Here is a 20,124-nt window from a genome sequence, read left to right as displayed (position 1 = left end):
CAATGTAACCTCACAATTTTCCTTAATCTACTCCAGCACATCACGTCAGCTATACAGAAAATAGCACCCATTTTGCCACCACTCACAAGTGATTCACTTCCAAGTTCATGAACTCTGAAATTCTTTTATCTGATTACAATCTGCTGTCATCTCACCATTCTCTCTGCAAACCCCAACCCAATTCTTTATTTTTAACTTGACCTCCAACCCCTCAGTTCTTTCTCAGAAGCTACCCACTTCTTCCTTTCCCACCCCAACCCCTTAGTGAAATGGTTCAATGGCACACTGTCCTCTTCACTCAAGTTCCCTCCCTTGTTTCTTCTTGTCAGTCTTGATGGGTGAGCCTGAGCCTAAGCCTCAGATTACTCTCATCAGCCTAACAATAACAAGGGTTGTGAGGATCACACAACATACATTTGGCACACAGTGTTTAATAAATACTTATTCCCTTCACTTCCTTCTCTCTGCTGTCTTTACTCCTACCCACTACTTGCTGTCAAATGAAGATGGAGAAAATCACAAAACTGACACTACAAAGTTGTTAGATAACCTCTACTGGGTCTTCTTTGTGGCAAGGCAATCCCTATACATTTGTCTAACCGATTTACTATCCCATTTACTAGAGGCTTTTCCAAACCTTTCCATCCTCCTTGGTATCTTCCATGTCTCCTCTCCCCATTCTCTCACTGGGAATCCCGCCCTATAACTCACTGAAAAAAATGAAGCCATTCACATACAGCTTATTCTTCTTGCCTCCTGATCTCACATCACTCAGATACCTTCTCCCACTCCCACTACTGCCTCATGTGAAGAGGTGATCCTTCTTCCTGCCAAGGCAAACTCCTCTGCAGGTACAAGGTCAATTTTTGACCATTCCATCCCACCTTCTCCAGTAGACTCTCCTCTTATCCCTACTGTCTCCCTTACCTTTTAATTTCTGTACATTAATTCTTTCCCTTCTGTCTATATACATGCCCACATTCCCCTTATCCCATTCTCAAAAAGCCTTCACTTAAACCCATTTATTCCTTAAATTTCTTTCTACCTATTCACCCACCTAGAGATACATATCCCTATATATATTTCTGTATCTATGTCTATCTATGTAGCTATGTATGTCTTTTTGTGGCTAAATTCCTTGAGAAGGCTCTATACAATCACTGTCATTCATATTCTTCATCTTCTTTTCTTTGATACTCTCTTCTCTCTGGATTTTTGATATTGCTCTTTCCAGGTTCTCCTCTTGCCTGTCTGATAACTCCTCCTCAGTCTCTTTTGCTAGATCTTTATCCAAACTATGCGTGCTAACATTGGTTCCCAATGGGTCCTGGGTCATCCATCCAAGCCATGCCTACTAACATTGAGTTTCTTCAAAACCTCTGTCCTGGGTCCTCCTAGATATTATTTCATTTAGTGATCTCATCAGAACCCCATGGATTGAATTATCCTCTCTTTTGATAATTCTAAATTCAAGTTATCCAGCCCTAATCTTTCCTGTGGGTAGCTGCCTATTGGACAACATAAAGTGCATGTTCTATAGACATTCTAAACTTAACATTTTAAAATACCCGTCCTCTTCATAACTTCCCAATTACTGCCAAAGGTCCTAATATCCTTCTAGTCACCCGTTTTAAATCAGATGTCATCCTCTTTTACCTCCTACATTCAACCTGTTGACAAGTCCTGTCAATTCTACCTTAATTCATCTCTCATTTATGCTAACTTCTTTCTTCTGACCCTGCCTTTTTCCTGTTGTATAACTTTATTAAACTGGGTCCAGAATATTGCAATAGTTTTTTGTTTTGTCTCTCTGCCTTCTCTCCCCCCATACTCCAATCCCATTTTCCCCAATTAAGCTGATACTCCTAAAGCACAGGTATCACCCTGTCTTTCCTCTCTCTCCCCCATTAAATACATTCCAGTGGGTAGTAGCTATCACTTTTAGGATCAAACATAAAATCTTCTGTTTGGTTCATACAGTACTTCCCTGACTCCTTCCTACCATGCTAATCTTATACCTTACTCTCTTCCACTTGCTTGGCCATCCAAATGGCACTTGCCTCCTTGATGTTCCTACTACAAGACACTGTCCATTTTCATGAGTTGTCTCCAATGCCTAAAATTCTCTATATTATTAACACTGCTTCCTAGCTTTCCTGGCTTCTGTCAATTTCCAGCTAAAGCATCAACTTCTAGAAGAAGCTTTTCCCAGTCTTTCTTATATTACTATCTTCCTTCTAAGGTTGACTCCAATTTATTTTGTATATATTTTGTTTATAGTGACTTGCTTTTACAATAAGCTTGAGAGGAGAGATTTTTTTTTTGTATATATATTTCCAATATTTAACACAGAATCTGGCAGATACTAAGTATTTAATAAATGCTTATTGACATAGCTGGGGCTGTAGAAACTTAGTGGTTTTTCTTTCCAAGTAAGGTAAATTCAGTTACTTTTAAAAGAAATTTGTCTCTTCCCCTCCTTCACATTCTAAGTTCTACAGAGGCTATTTTCAAAAGATCTAACTGGGCCTCCTAATTGTTGTTCCATATTAAGGTTTTATTGTTTTGGTGGGACTTTTGGCAGTTTCTAAATTGTGTTTTTCTCCCTTAGGTTCCAAATATTGATTTACTTACCTGACAAATGAGATAGCATTTAAAAACTCTTAGTACTTCACAAATCCAAGTACCAATGATTTTATGGCTGTGTATATTGTCTCAAACAATGGAGGCTGTAACTCCTTATAAGCCTTAAGTAAAGTGTCTTTATAAACTTCTGTGACTGAAAAAATATATTAGCTAGTCACCAACCTTCCAGTATTGAGACAGATCCTTCAACAATTAAAGGTCTATACTTTTAAGCCTTTCCAGTTAGGTATAACAAGGCAGAACTTGTTCTAAAGATCCAAAGGAGACTATATACTATGTCAATGACCTAGACTGAACCGTAGTGGAGCCTTATTCTGACCTCATAATTTGAAAACTATAAAATCTTATACAAATGTAAGATTTTGATCATATTTAAATTAGTTTCATAAACTGTCAGAGTCGGAAAACCCCAAGAGTCAACTCAACAAGAATCCCCTGTACAACATACTGACATGTGGTTATCCAGCTTCCACTTCACAATTTGATTTCTGACACCTTAATCAACAGAAACCAATGATCTTTAAATTTCCACATCTGCAGGCCATTCCTCATTCCTCATTCTTGCTAACGTTCTTGAGCAGACAACACACTTGACCCCTTCTTCTAGAGATGCTTCTACTCTGAATTTTAGTGACTGATCTCCCTTGTTTCTCTTCTGTCTAACCACTCCTCAGTCTCTTTAGTTCATCCTCCCTCTATCACAATCTCAAGTGTATGTACACCTAAAGGTGTCCTATGATTCCTTCTCTCTTCTGTATGACCTTATCAGTGCTAATGGGCTTAATCACCATCTTTAAATGGATCACTCCCAAGTTTATAAAGACATATCTAATTTTTCTCTCTTGAGCTCCATCCTTACATCACCTACTGCTTATTAAACATTTCAAAAAGGATGTTCCTGAAGGCATCTCAAACTCAAAATGCCAAAAATACATTTCATTGTATTTACCTTTGAATCCTTGTCTCATTTCCAAATTTCTGTCCTGGGAACCACCATCCTTCCATTTTTCTAGATGTATAACCACAATTCCTTACTGTTACTTACTTTTTGCATCTATTTTCACATCTATTACATATCTATATTCCTTTCCATCTACAACCCTATATCAGAATTGATGATTCCTTCTTTCTATTCCTATTTACTGCTCTATTTCAGAACCTCATCATTTCTTCTCTAGGCTATTTTGACAACTCTAGTTTTCTTAGTTACAAGTCTTAAATCACTTCATTCCTTCTACTTCAGTAGTGTTAAAGTAAAAAAGAAACAGATCCACCACATATTGACTTAGAAAACCACAAATTAACATTACCTGTGGCTTATTTTTATTCATTTTGTTAAACATTTCCCAATTATAATTTAATCTGCTTTGTGGATTCCAATTATTTCTAAGAACAAACACAAACACTTCTGCTTTTTAAAGCATTTCCCAGCTTGGTCCAAATTATTTTTCCAGTCACTCTCACCTTAATTTTTCTTTCTTTCTTTTTTTTTTTTTAATAGCCTTTTATTTACAAGTTATATATATGGGTAACTTTACAGCATTGACAATTGCCAAAACTCTTGTTCCAATTTTTCACCTCTTACCCCCTGCCTCCTCCCCTAGATGGCAGAATGACTAGTAGATGTTAAATATATTAAAATATAAATTAGATACACAATAAGTATACATGACCAAACCGTTATTTTGCTGTACAAAAAGAATCGGACTCTGAAATACTGTACAATTAGCCTGTGAAGGAAATAAAAAATGCATCACCTTAATTTTTCATATCTGACATTGTTTCTGCTTTTTCACTGGCCACCTTGAAATATACTTCTTCCTATCCCATATGCCTGCCTATGCTTTAAAAAAAAAATTAAACAAGAAACATCCCCTCCCTCCCGAAAGTCTGTTTGCTTCAGTTTCCTCAACTGTAAAATAGAGATAACAATAGCACCTACCTGGCTAATCTTCAGTGAAAATCAAATGAAACATTTGTAAAAGCACTTAGCACTTAGCAAAGTGCCTAGAAAATAGCAGATGCTACATAACTGCTTGTCCCTTCTTTCCTCTGGTTTCCTTTAAGACTCAGTTTAAGTGTTACCTCATATTTGATACCCCAAGTTGCTAGTTTCTAGCCCCATTACCTTGTGTATCTATTTTATATATAATACTCAGATAAATTAAAATGGGTACCACTCTAACACTTTCATTTTGGGATAGTGCTAATTATATATATATATATATATATATTTTAACCATATAGAGTTTTAATATCTCTTTATAACTGCTCTTCATTCTATCTTGTGGGATCAAGAAAAATATAACTACTCTCTCTTCTATATGATCACTTTTTAAAATTACTTGAGGAAAGAAGAGAAACTGAGGATTAGAAAAATAATCTTTGCATCAAGTATGACTGATAAAAGTTCTAAAACTGGGAAATGCAGAGCATTAACACAAATATTAATGGTCAAAGAATAAAAAAATTTTCAAAAGAATTATAAATTACAACCAACTATATAAAAGAGTGCTCCAAATAATTAATATAAGAAATGCAAAACGGTTATGAAATTTTACATCACATTCAGCCCACTGACCATGATGACATAAAATGAAAATGATCAATGTCATTGGAGGGCTTAAGGGAAGACAGACCTACTATTATTGTCAGTAGATCTATGAAATGGTCTAATCATTCTAGAAAATAATTTGAAACAATACTAATAAATTGACTACTATGACTACTGATATGAGTGTGTGTGTGTGTGTGTATGTGTGTATATATGTGTATATGCATATATACACAGATATGTATATACATATACACTATTTAACTTAGGGATCCCACTACTAGAAAAATATACATCAAATTATTCAAAGGAGAACCTTTTGAGGTCATAAAAAGATGGAAACAAAATAGATGGTAGTCATTGGGAAATGATTTAACAAATCATGGGATATGAATGTATTAGAATAATAGTATGTAATAATTGATAACTAAGAATTCAGAAAGACACAGGGGAAAACACATGAACTTATAACAATTACATCAGCAGACCCAGGAAAACAAATATGCACCTAACAAAACAATAAATCTCAACAAACTTGCTGTCAGTGACTAGACAGCAGAGAATTGTGTGATATTTTTTGTACCATCAGACACACTTATTGTGTTGGTTTTATTGAATTTTTCCTCTTCTTACAATCTGTGTTGCAAGGGATGACTTGTAAAGCAGAAGGGGGGTATTACTTGGAAATAAAGGTGATATATAGATTATTTTTTAAGCAATAAAAATAAAATAAAATCCTTTGAAGGCTAAAATGTTCCTACTCCTTTTTCTCTGATCTCATCTTTTTTTCTCCTGGCTAAACATCTTTAAATGACACAACCTCAAAAAGTTTCAACATTCAGATTGTTCCAGTTTGACAATGACTTTCTAAATTGTAGCACCCACAACTAAACAAAATACACCAGACCTCATCTTACAAAGGGAGAATACAGGGAGTGACAACTTGATATGTTCTGGGCATTATATTTCTCTTAAAGTAGACTAATACTACGAAGCTGTTTCTGCTAGCATATTGCAAAGTTGATCTAGACTGAGTATGAAGTTCACTAAAAACTCCAGATCTTTTTATTTGCTTTTCTTCAGTACACATCAAATGAGGGAGCAACCTGAGTAGCAGATGAATTTGAAAATTTGCTAAACCACAAAAAGGATTCCACATTCAGTTAATCAATTACTTTTATAAATCAATCTTTTCATGGGGAACAGTCAGTTGTTGAAAATGTCCAAAGTCAAAAGATGGAGTGTCCTGAGGAATAAACACGGGCCCAAAGAGTATGTGTATTGAGGGAGATGAAGGTAGTGTAATGTAAGGGGTAATATAGAGATGAAGGATAGCATAAGAAGACTGAAAAAATGGAGAAGAAAACTTATTATGAAGGACTTTCAATGCCTGGAGGTGACAGGAAGACATTGGAGTTGACTGAGAAGGGGGTGACACTGTCAGATCTGGCTTTCAGAAGAACATTGTAAGTGGAGGATTCAGTTGGGGGAGATTTGTGGCAGGCTACTGTAATAGTCCAGGTATGAGATAATGAAGGTCTGCACCATGGTGATGGAAGTGTCAGAGGAGAGAAAAAAAGATATTATAAAAGTAAAATAAATAGGAATTGACAACAGAATGGATATTAGGGGTGAGAGAGAGTGAAAAGTCAAGGATGACAACAACTAGCCTTCTAACTTGAGTGATTAGGAGGATGATGATGCCTTTAACAGTAACAGGAAGCTTAGGAAGAAGAGAGGCTTTCAGGAAAGATAATAAGTTTGGGACTTGTTGAGCTTAAGGTATCAATGTTTAGTTTGAGATGTCAACAGGCTATTGGAGAGAATGATGAGGCTGGACAAGTACAATTAAGAATCATCAATACAGAGAAAAATGATATATAGGATCTGATGATATCACCAAATGAAACAGTACAGAGGGAGATGAGAAGCAAGCCCATGCATGAATTAGTCCTGTGAGATTCCCAAAGTTAGCTGATGTGACCTAGAGAAAGATCCAGGAAAAAGAAACTAAAAAGGAGCAATCAGATAGGAAGAAAACCAGGAGACATATGATTGTCACAAAAACCCAGAGAGAAGCAAATACCAAGAAGAAGGTAAAGAGTAGTATCAAAGGTTAGAAAGAGAAGTCAAGAAGTATGAGAATTGAGAAAAGGCCATTAAGAAATTGTTAGTAACATGGGGGAGAGAAATTTTGGTTGAAGGTTATAAGGAAGTCTATAGAGTTAAAAATAAGTGAGAAGAAAAGAAGTGGAGTAATGGATTATAGAGAACCTTCTCAAAAAAAAATCACAGAAAGGAGAGAAATGGGATTACAACTAGTAGGGATATATGTTCAAGTGACAGTTTTGTTTTTTGAGGAACTGGGGTATGTCACTGTGTATGTATGGAATTGGAAGGAGGGAATTTCAAGCAGAATTAAAATAGCTAGTAGATAGAAAGATTGAAAAAATATGAAAGGATGCAATCTGCTAGAGAAATCAGGATTGAAGAAACCACTTGTAAATGAAGTTGTTATTCAGTCATTCAATTGTATTCAACTCTTTGTGATCTCCAGAACCATATCATGCCTTAGCTTATAGTGTCTATTGTATATTTTTTGTTTTTGTTTTTTAGCTAAAATATTGGAGTGGTTTGACACTTCCTTCTCCACAGGATTAAGACAGAGATTAAGTGACTTACCCACAGTCAAACAGCTAGTGAGTGTCCAGAGCCAAATTTGAACTCAAGTCTTCCTGACTTTAGGCCTAGTGCTCTTTCCCCTGAGCCACCTACTTAGTGGCCTCTGTAAATATAGAGGAGTGTGCTTTGACAAGGAGAAGATTCACCTCATTATATGAAATCTGGGTGAAGGAAGACAGTGGCAAAAGGCATCTGGGTGATATATAGGAGGAGGGAGAGAGCGAGAGAGGGAAAGGGGGGGAGAGAGAGAGGGAGAGGAAGAGGGAGAGAGAGAGAGAGAGAAGGAAAGAGAGAAAAAGAGAAGGAAAGAGAAGAGAGAAAGAGAAGGAAAGAGAGAAAGAAAGAAAAGGAAAAAGAGAGAGAGAGAGAGAGAGAGAGAGAGAGAGAGAGAGAGAGAGAGAAGAAAGAGTCTTCTGAGAAAGGTCTCATTTTTTCTCATTAAAATATGAAACGATTCTTACCTGAGAGAACGGGAGAAAAGGAAACATGAGAGATTTGAGGAGGGATAAAAAGATTTAGACAAGCTTCTGTGGTGAGAAATATAGTGAGTTAATTAGGGAGATATAAAAGTACTGCCTCACCAATGGTAAGGGCCCTCTGATGTACATACAAACATAAATACATGTGTATAAATTTAAATGCATCCATACACATAATATGTGTGTGTACACATGCACATATGTGTATTAGTGGATCCAGTTAGTGCTTAATTTCATGATTTCCTCCAGCTTTGCATGGCAGCACTTTTGTAGAAGCAAAAGCAGTGAGAGTGATCCAAGACTAAGGCTTGGAGGGGCAAGATCTGAGACAGGATATGATAAGGAATAAGGGACTCAAAATAAGAGCAAGAACAGAGTTGAACTGATTAATCAAGGGGTCAAATGGGGAAGAGAAGAGAGTATATATATATATATAGAGAGAGAGAGAGAGAGAGAGAGAGAGAGAATAATCTGAGAAAAAAATGAAGGGTCAATAGATCAGAGGTCACCATGTGGACCAAGAACAGGATTGGGGGTCGCAGGACAGAGGGACAGGTCGAATGAGAATAAATTGTGATAGAGAAAGGAATTTAAGAGTTCATGAACATAGAAACGGGGACTTTGTGAGTTATAGTAAGACTAGAGTTATGACCATATGTAGCTGAGGTGGAGTACAGGAGTAGTTCATGGGACATGGATAAATTGAACAATGATTAGGATTTAGTAAATTATTAATATGTAGATTGCATGAGGGCAGGAGTTGAGGAAAAGAGAAAGACTGACCTAGGCAGTGAATTCATTGAGGAAAGAAGGGGAGTGTCTGGGGATTGACAGACAACAGCTACCAGAATCTTGATTAAATGACAGTTATGCATTGAATGATCTCAAAGATCACTGGATGATCCCGGTAGTCAGAGAATCTAGAAGTAATAAGTTATTCGATCTCCTTCATCTCAACAAGTGAGTGAGGAAGAAATGAGTGAAAATAAAACAGTGATGGGAAAAGTGGCCGGGGAGGCTGTGTCACCAAGAAGGAGGAAGAACTCAGGGAGAGCCAGAAGACAGGAGGAATAGAGAATGAAAAGATAAAAAATAAAAGTAAGCTTTCTGCCCATAAACAGGCATTCCAGAGAGCACAGTGTATGGAATGAGAAACTTCAAGGGGGTTGAGTTGAGGAATATAGTTTGAAATGGTGGCTGTACAAAGCATCTATTTTATCTACATTACTTGATTTTATTTGTAGTCAAATAACTGTTTATGTTATTAGGAACCAAATTTTAATTTTGTTACTTCTCTAAAATTTTTGCTGTGTTTAATTCAGTTCAAACAATAAATATCTATCACACATGATGTACTGGACTTGGTACTGGGGTATACAAAAATGAAAGAATATATGATCTTTTCCCCTAAGAGTTTTATAATCCATACATAAGATAAATCACAGCCATATCATAACTTCTATTAGAGTTAAGTGTTTAGGAGAGATCTAAGTAAGGTAGCATGTGAGATTTGAGAGGCTAAATAACCTCAATAGATCCTTTAAGTGACACTGATTCTCTTCTTCAGCTTTCCTGAAAGACATGTGTGAATACTGCTCTTACTACACGTTTGCATTCCAAGGCCAACTAGTTCTGTTTGGGCAAGTGAACAAAGAAGAAGGAAGGAGGTGTGGAGCAGGAATTTCTGCCATGTCACTGCAAAGCTTCCATAAAACACCTGGAGTCAGCTATCTGCCTATAGAAAATCAGTGAGTAGTGAGGTCTCAAAACTATCATACAGTTAGTGGTATTTCCATGACTACATATATTTGAGGGAGAGGGAGAGAATTTTCCTTCTACTATCTATGGGACATTCCCAACTGGACTTTTTTCTATCATCTAAAGCAAAAATATCGTAAATGAATATTTTATTAAGGAAGAAAATTTTCTGAAAATTTAAATCATAGCCTTGACTTTTAAAAAATTAAAAAAAACATAATTTAAAAACTTTTAGTATTTTCTATTCCCTTCCCTTCAAATACTTTTTTATTTTTACATCTCAATGAGAGATCTCATTAGCCATTTTCCATAGAGAAAAAAAAAAAAGTGAAATAAAACATAAACTGCCTTCTCCTTTTGGAAGATAGTAGGTGGTGTTCATCTCTATTCCTCCTTTACTCTAGCAGATTCTTACTCCTTTTTGATGTGGTTTTATGGAAGGAACATTAGACTATCAAAAGACTTAGCTTTGAGACTTATCTATCACTAAAATGTCTTTCAGCACAAATCATGGGTTGCATATGACCAATACACAATACTTAAATTCCAAGATTAAAATTTCCTTTTAAGTATTCTTTCTAACTTAACAAGCTTTCAAATCGATTCTCTAGCTTAATGCTTGAATAAACTCCCTCCTTCTTTTGCATCTTCTTCCAAATTTTAGGTAGAGAGAACATCTTTTCTCCCATTGTGTTAAACTCTTTCCTCTAACAACTATATACCATCTCTTCTTTAGACTCCCTGTTTAATTTCTAACACTGCCATGGCACTTAATAATTTAGCAAACATGTGAAAATATATTATGTATAGATCCAAAGTTAATGAAGACACAGTCTCTACCTTTATTCTGTTTACAATTTAGTAGTAGATAGGATAACATGGGATAGAACATAAGAACTAGCATAAAATTAGAATGACTTCAATTAGAATAATTTTATGACTTTAGCCACTTGGGATTTGCAGAATACTGCCCACCCCAGTGTAGGCCCTCATCACCTCATACCTGGACTATGGTTGGTTTGCCTACCAGGAGTTTCTCCCCTCTCCAAGTCATCCTCCATTAAGCTGTGAAAGTGATCTTCCTAAAGCACAGGTCTGACCATGTCACTCCTTTACTCAATCAATCTCAGTGGCTTCTGATCACCTACAGGATTAAATAGAAATATGTTTGCTATTGAAAGTCCTTCAAAACCTAGACCAACTTTTCCAGTCTTTTAGCCCTTCTTCCCCTTTTCTCTCTACACTCTTTGATTCAGTGACACTGGCCTTTTTGCTACTGCTGGAACACGATATTCCATCTCCTGACTCCAGGCATTTTCATTGGCTCTCCCCCACACATAGAATATTCCCTTTTCATCTCTACTTCCTTGATTTTGTGACTTCCTTTAATTTCTAACTAAAATTCCACCTTTTACAGGAAACCTTTCCTGATGCCCTAAATTCTAGTACCTTTTTTCTATTGATTATTTCCAGTTATTTGCATCTAGTCTCTCTCATGAAACTGTGAACTCCTCAAAAGCAAGAAGTGTCTTTTACTTTTCACTGTATCCCAAGTGCTTAATGTAACGTCTGGGACAAAGCAGGTACTTAATAAGTTATGACTGATTAACGGCAGAATGGCAAGGAGGAGAGGGATTCAAAGAATCACAGAATTGGAAGGGACCTTATCTTGTCTAACATATCTTGTTAGTGTCTCATCTGGATGTCATGCCTGAAGAGTACCCTCTTGTATAACATTAACAAGAAGAACTCATCCAAAGTCTTTGCTCAAAGAAAAGGAAACTCAGGAGTGATGAATTGGAATATGAGGGGAAAATCAGAGATTATGTTAGAAAGAGGGGAAAGGATATGTTTTTAAGAAGCAAAGGAAAGGGAGGAGAGTACAGTCAGAAAAATTTCAGAGTTGAGGTCTTAGTGATAGACCAGTTAAGTAATAGTAAGCTCCAAGCTATGAACTCCTTGGTAGACTAGTGGAAGTATTGAAGTAATTGTGGAGTTGTGGAAGAGAAATTTCAGACTTGAGATTTTAGAGATGGACCAATTAAGTAATGGTAAGCGCCAGGGTATGAACTCCTTGGTAGACTAGTGGAAATATTGAAGTAATTGTGGAGTTGTGGAAGAGACTTGGACTTGGTGAACACATTTGTGTCTGAATCCTTCCTATGAAATGGGCTCTGTGCCATATAGACAAGTCATTTAAACTTTGTGAACCTTCTATAAAATGATAAAAATAATATCTATACTACCTATCTCAGAATGAATTAACAATCAAATTAAATAATGTTATAGTAAATACTTTGCAAACATAAAAATGCTATGTAAATATGAGCTATCCCTATTATAAGAAAAATGGAGATGTTCATAAGAGTTGAGGCAGAGATTCTGTAAATCAGAGCTATTAGAAAGGTTAACATAACGACCAAACCATGAAAGATAAAAATTGGAAATCAGTTAGGAAGATTAAATTATGAGGCAAAATCATTGAGAAAGGTGAGAAAGAATGCCCAGATGCTTTGAGAAAGTTCAGGATTCCAATACACTGAAAAAAGTAGCATTACCTATTCTGTCTAGGCTATATTACTAAGGCATTTTGGGTGAAACACTGCCCTATGGACAGTTAGTAGACAACCAGTCCCAGATGGTTGAATGCTAGTCTCAAAAGATGTCAGTTATCATATTGCTAAGCTAAGAAAAATATGGCACCATTGCCATCTAGTCTTTTTGCTTGATATTCAGGGAATCTGAGTAAACAGGTACTATGTACCTAACCAAGGTTCAAGAGATCTTCAAATCATAAACAGATCTCACCTACTTTACCAGGGTACAAGACTTTCAAGTCAGGGCTTCACAGATAACTTTTAAAGTATAGTCTCCCTACTCTATATCACCTACCTTCTTAACAATTCAATGTGACGTGAGACCCTAACCCCAATATTTCTTTCTCCTTTCCCTTCCATGTACATATCACCTTTCCTACTTACCACAGTCTTATCCTTAACCACTTTGGATCATGTTAATAGATGCTTCTATGGAGGCCCTCCCTTTGTCCTCTTCTCCCTACCCCATCCCCCCAAAGAAGACAGGAGGAATGTCTCTACCTCACTACCATCATACATATAGTACTTATGAAATGTTTTAAAGTTTGCAAAGTACCTTAAACATGTTAACTTACTAACACATAAATTATACTGCAATGAACTCTGGGTGTCTGTGGCAGGGAAGAAGCCCTGAGGGATGAGGCATTCTCCTACCCCACCTCCCAAGATCCTGATTTGCGTATTTATTGGATCCCTAACATATCTACTTCTCCCCAATTCTTCTATTCTTCTCTTAAGAAGCCTCCTAAACCAGTATAGAACTGCTACCATATTAGTTTAAGATTTAATAAAGATAAAGTAATAGGGACAAATTTCAGGGTAGAATTAAAAAAAAAAAATGACAATCAACAGATCTACCAAATCATCAGAACCAGGGATGGTGCTGTGCTAAGACAAAAAGAGGTGACAAAGACTCCCAAGTTATCTTGTATTCATGTATTTATTTTAAATATACTTAAATATGTGCTGTTTCCCAAAATAGAATATAAGCTGCTTGAGGGCAAGAACCACTACTTTCTTTTCATATTTCTTTATATTTCCAGCAGCTTACATTGTGTTTGGTATATAGTAAACATGTAAGTGTCTTTTGATTTATTGACTGTTGAAGATATATTCACTATCAAGAACTTAAAAAGACTTTCTGAGTGATAGCATCACTGCAATATGCCAATGTCAAGTAATAAGAATGTAATCTCTCTCCAATCCCTTGATAAAAGGTATAAAAAACGGTGCCCTCAACTTAAACAGAGTAAGAAAGATGGCATCCTTAGGGGAAAGTCAGGTTTCACTTAATAAAAGAGATGGAAGTATATGTGGAAAAAAACCATTTACATATCAACATGTTCACAGCAACATTTTTTCTGGTAGCAGAAATTGTAAACAAGATAAATGTAAACAAGATGTTTGTCCAGGGCGAAACAGCTGAGAGGGAATTTAGAGAAACATAGGAAAATTTAAGAACTGATACAGAATGAAGGAGAAACAAAAAATATGCATAGTAAATATAATATGAAAGGATCAGTTAAAAAGTTGACCTTAATAACTGAAAAAATTCTCAAAGCTGAAGAGCATGAGAATACTTTGCATACAGTGTCAAATGTGAAGATATTTTTGCTTAATTGCTGTTCTTCCTAAGACTAAGCTATAAAGACAAAAGGCATTAATATATTTATTTTAATAATGATGATAATGTAAAACAAATAAGTTTTAGAGAGTAACCATATCTGATAACATATGCAATATTCCAAATCCATAGTTCTTTCTCTCTCTACTTAAAGGAAGGGTATTTATCATCTGTTCTTTAGAACCAAAGCTGGTCATGGCAACTAATCTATGTATATTTTCATTTACATTATTGTAATATATAATATTTTTCTTCTCTATACACTTTCTTTAATCTTTAACAACTTAATACAAGTATTATTAAATTCTGTGCAGTGATATAGTCTCTCAGGATCTTTTGGACTCCAACTTTGTCACTTGTTGTGTTAGTTATGCCTTACTGCTCTGTGCTGCCTATGCCTTTAACAGTGTTGGTGATAAAAATAATAAACTGCGCTGAGCAAAGCATGAATCCATTCCCTTCCAACAGACAATGAATCACTAAAAACTACTTTTTGGGATGGGCTATTTAATCAGCTCAAAAACTGATCTAATTATGTTATGGAATAGCTCGTATCTCTCCATTTCCTCTCTAAAATAGCAAGATATTTCCCATGTGATTTGTAAAAATCTAGGTAACTACAAATTTATTAACTGTGAAGAAAGGAAATGAAGTTTATTTAGAATAACTTGTTTAATTCTTTTTAAAATAAAATTTTAATGGTTATAGATTCAAAGATTCAGGATTAGAAGGCACCTTACAGATCATCTGGCCACACAGATCACAGGCTAAAGAGACTGCAGAAAACATCTAGTACAACTCTCATCATTTTATACATAAGGAAATCAAGGTGAAGATAGTAAGGAATTTCCTGGATGTCACAAAATGGTAGAGCCATGATCCAAATCCATTTTTATGATGCTAAACCTAGGTTCTCTTCCACTGTACCATTCTATCTTTCTAAAGAAACTATGGGCATGAGGCTTTCCTCTTCTATAGTTTCTACATCACAGTCATTTCTGGAAATAATTCACCCTCCTCCAACTAAAACTGCCCTGGAAGAAAAAGTTAAGCAAAAATCCTCAATGCAGAAGCTGTGTTTGACAATACAACATTCTGCCAAAGTAGTCACTGTCTTCCTGCCAAGAGAAGAATACTTTCTTACCAGTTCACTAGGTTCTTTAACTATGACCTATTGCTGTTGTTGTTGTTTTTAAATAATCCCTTTTCTACATGGGCATTCAATTAACCATCTTAAACCATTCCTTTAATTGTATGATCTAGGATTTGACCAGAAAATAAAGCTAAGTTCTTTTTTTTTTTTTTTTTTTTTTTTTTTTAATTCAAGACATCTGTTCATCTTCAGTCCTCTAACACTTTCCCTGTTGCTCTAAGGTCTGCCAATAATGTCCACCATTTCTTTTTAGTACTCAAAAATGTAGTTTATCTGGGCCTGGTGATCTGATGGATAGCTAAATGCTTTCTTAGAATCTTGTTACTTTTTAAGACTGATGAAGCGATGTCCTGAATAACTTGAAAAAATATGGCGTTGAGGGTACAGATAGTTGGGGTTAGCCATACCCAGAAGGAAAGATATTTCCATCTTCACAAACAGAAAGTAAGGACAAGAGATTAGATGAGGACAGGGAAGCTTTGAGGTTGGAATGAGAAGGAACCTAAATGATTTCAGTCCTTTCAGTAAATTATAAGGCAGGGTCATCTGTTCAGAAAAGTTGAAATGGGATTTGAGGAGGTCTAGAATGGTAAAAGAGTCAATAAATAAAACATGAAATGCTGCTAATTAGCAGTACAGCATAAATCTATCCTAAATAACATTTCATATATCCAGCAACCTCCCCTCTCCTGCATATAGGTAAAAATGATGAAGTAAGAAAAAGGAAAGCTTCTGAACAGTCAAATGAGATGTCACAAAATGATTGCACTAAATTAACTTATACATTTTATTCACAAGCAGGTACCTCTGGTTCTTACCAACAATCAAGGAGCTCATATTTAAGTGGATCTGTGCAACTTAAACGTAAGTTCTTATAACAATCCTATTAAACAGGCAACACAAAGATTATGCCCATTATATAGATGAGGAAATAGAGACTCAGAAAAATGAAATGTTTTGTGCAGCTGGTTTTTACACAGCTGTTAAGTGGGAGAAAGAAGACTCAAATCCTTTACACTCTTATTCTGGGTACAATTCTCACAAACATTCTTTCCTAATCTACAGAAGAGTTAATAGAATTGCTATTAAAAGTTAAGCAAAGCTACCACAGAAGTGACAGCTAATAGCCAAAGAAAAGACAGAAAAGTTATTAGTATAAAGAAAAATTTAAGATTTAAAAATAACAGGGATCCATTTGATATAGTAGCGATCCAATATATCTCAATTATTCTTGTATGATATCAAAGTTCAATAATTTTCATACTGACAATTCTCCCGAGTCCTCAAGAAAAATTTAAATATGTCTCACATTCTAAAAAGATAAGTAAATACTTTTTTTTAGAAATTCCGATACAAAATAGTTAAAACAAAATTTTGGCAACTGAAAGACTAAATACCAGTTACATAGAAAATTTACGTTGTGAAATATGGCCCTGTTTAATGATGCTAAAAAAAGTGAGATACTATTGGATAATATATATATTAGCAATGTGGCTCATTCAATATTTCCTTAGTGTATTTTATCTATATTTTCCAACTATGTCTTTAGAGGAGATCATAAGCTCTTTAGAGAAAGAGACTGTATTTAGCTATTACACTTAAAACCCATAGTCAAATATAAATCCATATACCTTATGGGTGCTTAATAAATGTTGATGAAATGGCAAGGAGGTTGAAATTGGGATAAAGTTACATACTAGTTTATAATTCTTAAAGCAAACATTTGTGTGTTAAGGTATGCATGCTATCTATTTGGAAAATATGATCTTGACAAAAAGATCACCAGCCAAATTACATTTATGTTATATATTATGTATTTTATTAAAGCCTTAAATACTGTAGGTTTTTGTGGTGTACATACATGTCTATTAAAATATATTTAATTGTGTGATGTTCACTAAGAATAGTAATTATTACTTGAGAATAAATCAAATCCAAACAAATACAATAGTAAGTTCTTATTGTACCCAAACTGGATATTAATTTCTTAGTGTACTAAGAATAAGATGTGATGTCACTCTGAGAAGATATATAGAATTGGACTAAGAAGACTATCAGGAACTATGGTCTGTTTTCATGTGATGTTGATTCTTGGAAAGAATACAACTTTTTGCTTTACAAAATATTTTCTCACAATTCTGCGGTAGATAATACTTTGAGCCTTCACTGCAACCTATCCACATCTTTCAATATGAATGACTCATTCACATCCTTTCATACAATCACAGAGTTAGTTCATACTCAAGTACTGAGAGCCATGCTTAGTTTACTTAATATTAAATGAATACACATAAAATATCTATCAATTATTCCTTGCTTCTTTTCTGGTCACACAGCTCCCAGATAGAATACTTTATGCAATATTCTATGCATTGCATTGCACCCTATTCAAGCTGACAATTCTACTTGATATTATACTTTAACAAGCCTTCAATTTCAATTTTCAAAGACTTCAATGAGTAGTAAGATTTATTGTCATTCTCATTTTACAAATGAGTAAGTTCACAATGGTTAAGTGGCTTGACTGTGGTCACACAGCTAGCAAACAGTTGAAGGGAAAGCTGAATATATGTTTTCTGATTCTAAGCCCACAGTTTTCTTCATTTCACCCTAGTTAAAAATGCTGTAATGCCCGAGAAAGAACAATGGACTGATCTAATCCTTGCTTTCCATTTTTTAGCCTTGGGTCAAAAATCTCAGTTTTCTCAATCATTTAAAAAAAAAAAAAAGATTAGACTATCATCTCTAAAATGCCTTCCATTTTTGACATCTTATGAATCTCCAATTGTTTACTGTTCATTCTTAAACATTTATTAGAGTATGTTGAGATAGTTTCAAAAGAGGAAACAAGTGTTCCCCTGAGGGAAGATAAAAGATCTCCTTGGACAGGGGGAAAAGAGCTCTACTGGAGGAACTGTCCATGAGTACTTGAGATCTTCTGGGGCAGTGTTTGGAACAAAGACCTTTCAAATAGAAGACAGAAGCTATAACACCTCACTGTGTTTACTTTTCTTTTCTCTCTCTCATTATTTCTTTTTCTGAGTTTTTACCTTTAACTTCTCTGTCTTTGATAAGTGACCCCAATGAGGAAATCATATTAATTTGGCATGTAGTATATTGGGAAAGAACTGGGCTTCTTTATATGGAGTACATGAATTTTTTAAGCTATTCTGATAACTACTTTAATATAATTGGTTTCCTCTCTGTTCCTATGGACTGTATTTTGTGCATAAAATAATCAGACTGCCAAAGAGATCTATGACAAAAAAGATTAAGAACAAAAGGGTTAAGTATCTTTGCTCTACAAAATTTGTAGATTTAATGATCTTTGGAGGCTGATCATCTATTCCAAACACTTCATTTTACATATAAGGAAACTGAGACACCGTGAGGTTCAGTGATGTCCCAAATCATACAAGAAGTAACATACTCAAGATTCAACCCAGGATTTTTGACTCCTAATTGAGCATTCTTTCCATTGCACCACACTGGTCAAAAAGTCAAAACAAATGCCTTTTTCTCAGTAATCCATTGCTCTTCTGAACTCCAATAGCATTTTTAGTGTTTTAGTAACACCACCTCTATCTTACATTATGATCATTTTTGCATATAATTTCTTATCTCATGAAGCATAGGGACTATGTCTTCTCCATAAAGACCAGTGAGTGAAAATGAGAGAGAAGAATGAGGGGAGAAAGGGGAAAAAATTCCAGGCCTCCCATTCCCTTCATCTATTATAAACCACCATAATTAATCCCCATCCCTCCCAGGTACCATTATCCTCACTCCCTCCCCAAATCCAACTACACAGAAACTCACTAAGGACGTAAAAGGGATAAAGAAAAAATAAGGAAATCCTTCCTTGCTGATAGGGCAGATAAAGTGGTACAGTGGATCAAGTGCCAGGACTGGAGTGAGGAAGATTCATCTTCCTGAGTTCAAATATGATCTCAGATACTCATAATGTGACCCCAGGCAAGTCACTTAACCTTCTATACCTCAGTTCCTCATTTGTGAAATGAATTAGCAAAGGAAATAGCAAAGCACTCCAGTTTCTCTGCTAAGAAAATCCCAAATAGAGTCACAAAGAGTTTGACAAGACTGAAAACCACAATTCCTTGCTGACTGAAGTGGGAACTTGGTGAGGGCTTATTATTATCTTATGTCCCTGTTATTTTAATTTATAATACTGAATATATTTTTTTTCCATAGAAAAATGGTTATAGATGTTAATTAGGGATCTATCATATACTTTATGGGCTAAATTGTGGGGCTAGTTTGATAATCTAACCATTCTTCATAATATCATTTCTATGGTAAAATACATTCCAATATTCTAGTTTTTTGGAACACAAGCTGTTCATAAAATGAAAAGTATGGGTAGTTAGTGGATCATTTTGATTCAATTAGGTGGCTAAGTAGATAGAATCAGCACTCTATGTCAAAAGAACTAAATTTAAATTTGAAGCTAGACATTATATTACTAGGTGGCCTTGAGTCAAGTCACATAATCTGTGTATCTTAATTTCCTCAATTGTAAAATGAGGATAACAACTTCTATTTCCCAGATTTGTTGTAAGGACCAAGTGAAATATTTATAGAGTGCTTAGCATGGTGTCTTGCACACAATA

The 20,124-nt window shown here is 35.2% G+C and overlaps 1 protein-coding gene across 5 annotated transcripts in view; it reads right to left on the bottom strand.

Moving 5' to 3' along the window:
• PLAG1 (PLAG1 zinc finger) overlaps positions 1-20,124 on the bottom strand; it is a 70,429-nt gene that overhangs the window by 38,847 nt on the left and 11,458 nt on the right. Inside the window, exon 2 of one of the 5 annotated variants that reach the window (XM_031946386.1) lies at positions 11,123-11,263. The exons of 3 other annotated variants lie outside the window; for them this stretch is intronic. The gene's annotated coding sequence lies outside the window, so the exon portion shown is untranslated. Of the gene's footprint in view, positions 1-11,122; positions 19,441-20,124 lie in introns of those variants that run through there. One more of the 5 variants, XM_031946385.1, reaches the window with a different exon arrangement.

The sequence above is a fragment of the Sarcophilus harrisii genome, chromosome 1 (genome assembly GCF_902635505.1).
Source record: "Sarcophilus harrisii chromosome 1, mSarHar1.11, whole genome shotgun sequence".
Classification (NCBI taxonomy): Eukaryota; Metazoa; Chordata; class Mammalia; order Dasyuromorphia; family Dasyuridae; genus Sarcophilus; species Sarcophilus harrisii.
Note: the sequence above shows the minus strand (reverse complement) of the source record. Positions and strands in the feature narration are given on the sequence as shown.